Genomic DNA, 7,582 nt, shown 5'->3' with positions numbered 1-7,582 from the left:
ATCCTCCTAGCAGGTATTTGGAAGTCCTTGTGCTTTGTGGTGCAAAAAGCACTCAATTCTGTAACCCTGAAATAAAAAGAATAAAGATTTATACATATTACTTAGCAGTATGCCACTAATTTTAGTGTTTTGGTACATCAATTAGTCTGACCAATTCTCTCCTACGGGTTGTGGAGGTATTTCTTGGTACTCACTTGGTAAGCGATTTTCTTGGAAAGACATCTGAAATGAGAAAAAAAAAACACAAGTGCCCCTAAAAATAGGGGCAAACATACAAACGGGGCCCCGGTAACAAAAATAAAAATATTATATACTTATATCTAACCAAGGTCTAATTACTTAATATTAACTTATGAATACGAGAAAACCTGTAGGTATCCATATTGAGGTGAACTGAAAGGGTTGTTCCATGGGCGAAGAACACACAATCCAGAAAAAGTGAGAATTCTCCGATTGTATGCGATCCCCTTTGTCATCACGCCGTATCATACACATCTGTAATTTCAAGCTTTTTGATCAACCAAAACAATAGTATATCAGAATTTAGACTTAAGACATGACTACAAAAATACAGTCATATCTTGGCACCTACGACGAACACAACTAGGTAACATTAAATAAGTTAATAAGTATAGATTCTGTTTCATTCGTATATTTAGTTATGCACTCAACAGATAATTACCGGTTTTTATTAGAAGTCAGATTGGGGCGCCAAGGTAAACCCTGTATATTGGTAAACGCAATGCTAAGATGTACCAAGTAGCAGTCATTGCACCCCAAAAAGGGTTCCTTCAACCTTTTTAATCCACCACAATCTCCTAGCAGTCCTGGTGAGAAATTAATTCTGCAACCCTGAAATGAAAAGTGAATTGAAAGAAATGAAATAGACAATGACTTATAAATACTATGTGGTAGCCTACTCGTATTTATTCCAGTGCTCTCGTACATCATATCGGTACACATGTTCTCCTGTTCGTTGTTTCAGTTTTCAACCTCCTGGTATCTTTAGTCGAGGCCCATTTACACTATAATAAACGTCAATTTTGTTATTTTTTTTTGCATAATTTAAGGTTTTGTATCATCTTACCTTGTTTGTTAACTTCAAACAGTACGTCTTGAACATTTCTCCGTTTAGGAGACTTATTGTGCAATCACAAAAAATTTAAATTATTTAATTAAAACATATTCATTGCATTGCAGCAGAAAAATCAGTCAAAATAAAAACAAGTAATTTATTTAACAAAGTTTTTAGATTTTTAGACGAGTTATTTACATCCATGCTACTAATAAAATAATTCCAAAAAATTAAACATTGTACAAATAATACTAATTATAAATTAAAGTGTATGGGGTTGCGTTGCTTCTGGGAAAAACATCGCAAGGACCCATACACCGATTGAAAAAAATTAATTTATTAACGAAACGCGAATTACTAGAACCTGCCGTGGGGGGTAGTAGGCGACAGGAACACATTTAAACGCGGAAATCGTTTTAAACGATATTAAAATTACGATTAAGTCCTCGCACGAACAAAAAAAAAAATTAAAATGTGGACGCAAATAACTCGAAATTATAATTTAACAAAATTAATAATTAAAAACTGTCAATGTGATTGAATAAAAAAAAATTCATGCACAATAAATCCCTAAAGCAATCCGCCACTGCGCAAAACACTGTATGAAATCTGAAACAAAACAAATGTAGTCAATCGTAAATATTTGAAACATAAGTGATTTTATATTAAAATTTAATATTATTTAATTATATTTTAATTTAATAATCTAAAGATTGCATTAAATTATTTTTGTTAACTCAAAGGCTAAAATTAAATATTTTCACAACAATAAACACTGAGGCGACACTTCAGCACAAATATATTGAATTAGAAAACGTAACGCAAATCGTTTAATATTAAAGTGACGAATTTTTACTTCAATTTATTTACATTCTTATAATTATAATTCAACAAAAATCAAGTCAAATCGAATCAACCAAAACAAAAGTTCCATGACACGTATTTGAAACTGAATGCACGAAATGATTACATAATACATAAATATTTTTTAAAAGACTTACCACTGACTGTAGTGTAGTGTCGACCGAGAGGTCCAAATACAGAATGATTTTAGCTGTTATTGCGAACCTCTTTTATTGGGGTCAGAGAGGGACAAATTGTTGAATTGTTACCAGATGATACTAAAATTCAAAAATTCAAAAATTGTTATCTAATTGAATAGTTTCGGGTACGGGACCATAGAGGGTGCAATACGAAAAGTTTATTGTACCTCGCAATCAGTCATAATTCAACCTTCGTGGCGAGATGGTCGAAATTATTACTGCTGATATTTGCAACTAGTTCTGTTTGATTCATATATAAGGTTGTCAAATATCTCCCTTCCGCCTTTTTGTATTATAAACCAAGAGCAAAAAAGCGGAAGGAAGATATTTGACAACCTAATATTTGATTTGATTGTGAAGTATTATTTGTATTAAATACGTTTTTATTTGTATTTGCGTCTTATTAATTTTACGTATTATTATCACTAAAAATATTAAATAAGTTTGATTAGAAAACGAATAACATTCTATTTCATAGCGAATTATCTAGATCAAGATCAATCCTTAAAATAAATTGCCGTGACAAAAAAAAAAAAAACGGAAAAATTTGCCGCCCCCCAAATTGTGCATTAATACTACTTTATATTTTTTTTAAATCATTCTGAATTGCTTGAGACCAAATTTGGAAAAAGTATTTGAACTAAGAGAGCTTTCGTAGAATAAATGTTTTTCACTATTCAACTTTTATATGAAAAATATTTTTAAGTTTTGTATTTACAGTGTTAAATTTGCATAAATTTACTGCACAATGGAATATACCAAATTCAATAATAAATATTCTACGAGGTCTCGTAGAAAAAGGACGTTGCTCGCGCACTTTTTTACTTTCTAATATATAGCTTTTTATATAAAAACACACATAAATTTTGAATTAAATATTCCACAAAACTGCATAATGCAAATTTTTATACTAAATGCTGTTATAGAACTTATGGAGTGAAAACATCTGGATATATTGGAGAAAATTGTGCACTTCAGCCCGAAAATGCATTTTTCTACTTTTCAATAAATATTTTTTAGAGAAATTAATGTATATAAAATTATATACAAAACTACGTATTTCAACCAAAATTTATACCAAATTTTTTAATGAAATTACAGCCATTATAAAATAGACTAAAATGTATCCCCAAAAATGAATGCTGTATGTGCACTTTTTTAGTTTTTGAGATATAACTTTTGTATACAAATATATACACAAAATTTATGTTCTAAGTTCATACTTCAAATTTTTATACCGAATTTTTTAATAAAATTACAGCTATTATAAAATAGACTAAAATGTATCGTCTAAAAAGGATGCTGTTTATGCACTTTTTTTAGTTTTTGAGATATAACTTTTTTATGCAAAACTATAGACAAAATTTATATTCCGATGAATAAATGTACATACAATTCTTCATAAAACTGCATAATGAAATTTATTATACAAAAATCTATAAAGAATCAACAAAAGTTTAAATATTGACTCAAAGAATTTCGCTATATATTGACGCAAACTGTGCACTTTTTACTTAAGCCTGATAGCACTTTTTTTTTACTTTTCATTATATAACTTCTTTATGAAAAAACGTACATAAATTTTGTTTTCACAGTAATAAAACTGCATATTCCAAATTTAAAAACAAAATTGTGAGATAAAATTACAACTGTAATAGACCAACTATAATAGGTTTCGTTGCAAAGGTATGCAGATTATGCACTTTTTTTAGTTTTTGAGATATAACTTTTTTATATAAAACCATACATAAAATTTGTGTCGTATGATAAAAATGAAATTTTGCACAAAACTGCATACTGCAAATTGTTATACCAAATTTTGTGATAAAATTACAGCTATTCTAATATAGACAAAAAGGAGTCGAGAAAAGAACTCATTATCCAGTTTTTTACAAATGAGATACAAATCTGACAATTATTTTTCCCACAAAATATTTATTTCTCAGAGTTTCTTCTCAACATCAGACTTGCATCTATTCATTCGAAATAATAAATATTTTCCATTCATTAATCTGTTTATTTTGTTTTCGCGCCTTTCAATGGCATTCATCATCATCAATTGCAACGAGAACAATTCATCAATTTGTTATACAAATTACGTAACAAATAATAGACATTTGTATTAATCTTCTCTTATTGTCGTCGGATGTTTGTTTATAAGAGGAAAATTTTCGAAATCCAAGTTTAGTACGAAAATCGAACAATTTGTTAGAGATTATCGAGGAGGATGGATCGCGATATAAGAATAAATTATAATTTTGTAAAAGAGTCTGAAATTTTTAATTTGTTTTTGTAAAGTGAAATTGTTTTATGGTGTACAGATTTTTGTTATTTTGTAATTTACCATGTGGTGCATTTTGAATATCAAATGCGAAAAATGAAATTATTAGAACTCAGAAGCTTTGAATAAATTTGTCAGTTTGTAATAAATATGAATATAAATATATGCATTTAATTTATGTAAATATAATTTTTTCCACGAAATATGGCAAATAAATGGATATTTCATGCAAGGTATTCAGTTATTGTAATAAGTAAAAAAATATACTAAAGTTTCAAAAGTTTTCCATTTTTGGAATCTAAATAAAATCAAAAGTTAGTTTTTTTAGTTTTGTTATCTCTAAATTATTTTTGCAAAAAGTTTAAATCTTTTTATGAATAAATATTTCTTATGACTGATTTCCAGTTATTATACTTATTTTGAAATTATTATGAAAATTTGTAAAAATTTTCATAAAATGGAATAAAATTTTTAGAAACATTTTAAATTTTGTTCCCCTCATCTTTTAATGTGTAAATAATTCAAGAATAGTACTTTTTTAACCTATGGAAGACTAAGAAATTTTTATTGAGAGGAAAATGCATTCATGCAATATATTTAATATTTAATATATGTAAATTGTTATTATTGTTAACATGACATTCTTGTAATAACATTTAAAGTAAATATTGAAAGTTGACTCTTTGCAACCTGATAATAATATTTACTCTTTCTATAAATATATTGAACATGAATAAATAATATATATATATATATATATATATATATCGTATATATATATATATATATATCATATATATATATATATATTATACATTATATACAAAAAAAATATTTTAATATAATAATTGCAATTGTAACTCAAAATATAATATAAATTTAGTATCATCTGAACCAAAATCTGTATCTTTTTGCACCTTAAATAATTTCTTTTTGAAAAAACCCTCAGGACGCACCGTTTGTATTACAGATTTGTATTTTATATATATAATTTTATTCAACAGGTCTATTTTAACTATACATATATTAAAACTTATAAATTTATTTGCAAATTTTATAATAATTTTAACAAAAACTATATTTTGATATTGTGATATTTTTAAAAAATTATTAAGGACGCACCGTTTGTATTACAACTTTGCACTTTTCACATAAAAATATGTATTATGTCTGCTTTGAGTAAAAATATTAATTTTTTTTAATTTGTTCGTAAAACTCGAGATATTAATAATTTTCTTAACAAAATGCTTTAAACTGGAACGACTGTTTTATTATCTGTGTTAAAGCCTTTGCGATAATTATTATTATAATAAAATTAATTAATTAATGTATAATAATAATAAATATTTAACGAATTTATATATATATATATATATATATATATGTATGTGTGTATGTATTTTATGTATATAAAAAAAAATTCAGGCACCTATCCAATTTAAATAAAAACAATATTGGATAACTTCAAAGTGACTTTCGTTAATGTAACAAACTAAAAAATACACGAAAATAAATAAAAACAAATATTTATAGCATAAAAAATAAACCATATTAAAATAAAAATAACTCAATAAATGCAAGCTAAAATAAAATTAAAAATGCACAACTAAATATTTAAACTAAAAAATAACAAGCAATTTATACACAAAATGTATGTAAATTACTATGTGAATAATTTAAATATGAAATGCAATAACAAAAAAATTAAAAATAAATACTAAAGATAGTTTAAAAAAAGTGAAACAAACATTTAGAATAATATGAATATAAAATAAAAATATGAATTGGGAAATAATAAAAAACTAATGATGAATTGCATTCTAAATTTTTAAATCAAATGTAACAAATATTTATTTATTGGACCCTCGGATTTTTCAATAAAGATTTTTGGACATAGATATAAACTTGAATATAAATGAATGAAGATTTAGAAAAAAATCTATTTTCGAAATCTCTAAAATTTTATAGGCCTATGAGTAGTGTACTTTTATGTTGACTTGAAATTCATGGAATTCTATGGTTTCTTCGGCAAAGATTCTTAAGATGACACGTAAAACTAGGATTTGACTCAAATATATATATATATATATATATATATATAAATGTATGTATATATGTGTGTGTTAATTTATAAAAAATAAATGTGGAAGATTTAAATATTTTGAACTTCTGACTCTATGAAACTTTTGAATTTGATTGTACAGTTCACATGACAACAATTTATTATTGTTTATAATTCATATATATATATATATATATATATATATAATTATATTTAAGTGCATCTTATCGTTGTCAAGGTCTGCTTAATATAGAATAACTATTGATATTCAATTCAATCGCCATATAAGAACATGAACATAAATTTATTTATATATATATATATATATATATACATATATATATATATATATATATGTATATATATATATATATACATGATTATTAATCTTATCCCGATAACATATCAAAAGTATTTTTCCTGAACTATTAATTTCTAATCTCCTAATAATGTTTATCTCAAATCATTTAGATTGCATAATATTTATTAGTAATAATAATTTATTACCATATAATTATGCTTATTTAATTGGGTTAATAAAAAATAAATTATATATATATATATATATATATGTATATTAATGGATTTTCCTCTCATTTCAAATTTATATTAGTGGTGTGCGATTTAAATTTTTGGAAGTAAAATTTAGTTTAAAACAATGTGAAATTTTTAACTAAATTATAATTTTTATTTTTTTTTAAATTTTTTGTAATAATTAAAAATGCTTTAGATAATATTAAAAAATCTAACTAAACTTTTATAATTTTATAATATCTTGATAGTTTTAAAATGTTTTGAAAATCGGTCCAGGTGTTCAAAATTTTAGGATGAATTTGTACTTAATTTTGTTTAAATATTTAACTTTGTTCAGATTTAATATTCTTATTACTCGTAATAGTAAAAATTTATAATTTAAAAGGTATTTCCAATTATAATATATTACACTTTAATATTTAACAAATTTAACAATTTAACAAATTTAGTACAATTTAATTTTAACTAAAAATGAGTATTTAATTAGAAAAAATTGGTTTCAATAATTCGAAGCTAAAAAGTGATTTCTTTAAAATTTTATTAAAATTTCAAGTAATGAAAAAATGTGAAAAAAAAAGAAAAATTAA

General features: G+C 24.5%; 1 long non-coding RNA gene across 2 annotated transcripts; it reads right to left on the bottom strand.

The window, feature by feature from the left end:
* Positions 1-1,372, bottom strand: LOC113372938. Of its 2 annotated transcripts, XR_003366816.1 has the most exons (5): positions 1,088-1,372; positions 921-1,025; positions 683-852; positions 137-495; positions 1-66 (listed from the first exon to the last, which is right to left on the bottom strand). It is a non-coding gene; the product is annotated as an uncharacterized LOC113372938 (long non-coding RNA). The 2 variants fall into 2 exon arrangements; XR_003366815.1 differs by having other exon boundaries at positions 10-495.
* Between the last annotated feature and the right edge of the window lie 6,210 nt (positions 1,373-7,582).

The sequence above is a fragment of the Ctenocephalides felis genome, unplaced genomic scaffold, assembly GCF_003426905.1.
Source record: "Ctenocephalides felis isolate EL2017-DRISC unplaced genomic scaffold, ASM342690v1 CF-g0.4_SCAFFOLD_01604, whole genome shotgun sequence".
NCBI classification, from domain to species: Eukaryota; Metazoa; Arthropoda; class Insecta; order Siphonaptera; family Pulicidae; genus Ctenocephalides; species Ctenocephalides felis.
The sequence above is the reverse complement of the archived record's forward strand: the minus strand, read 5'-3'. Positions and strand labels throughout refer to the sequence as shown.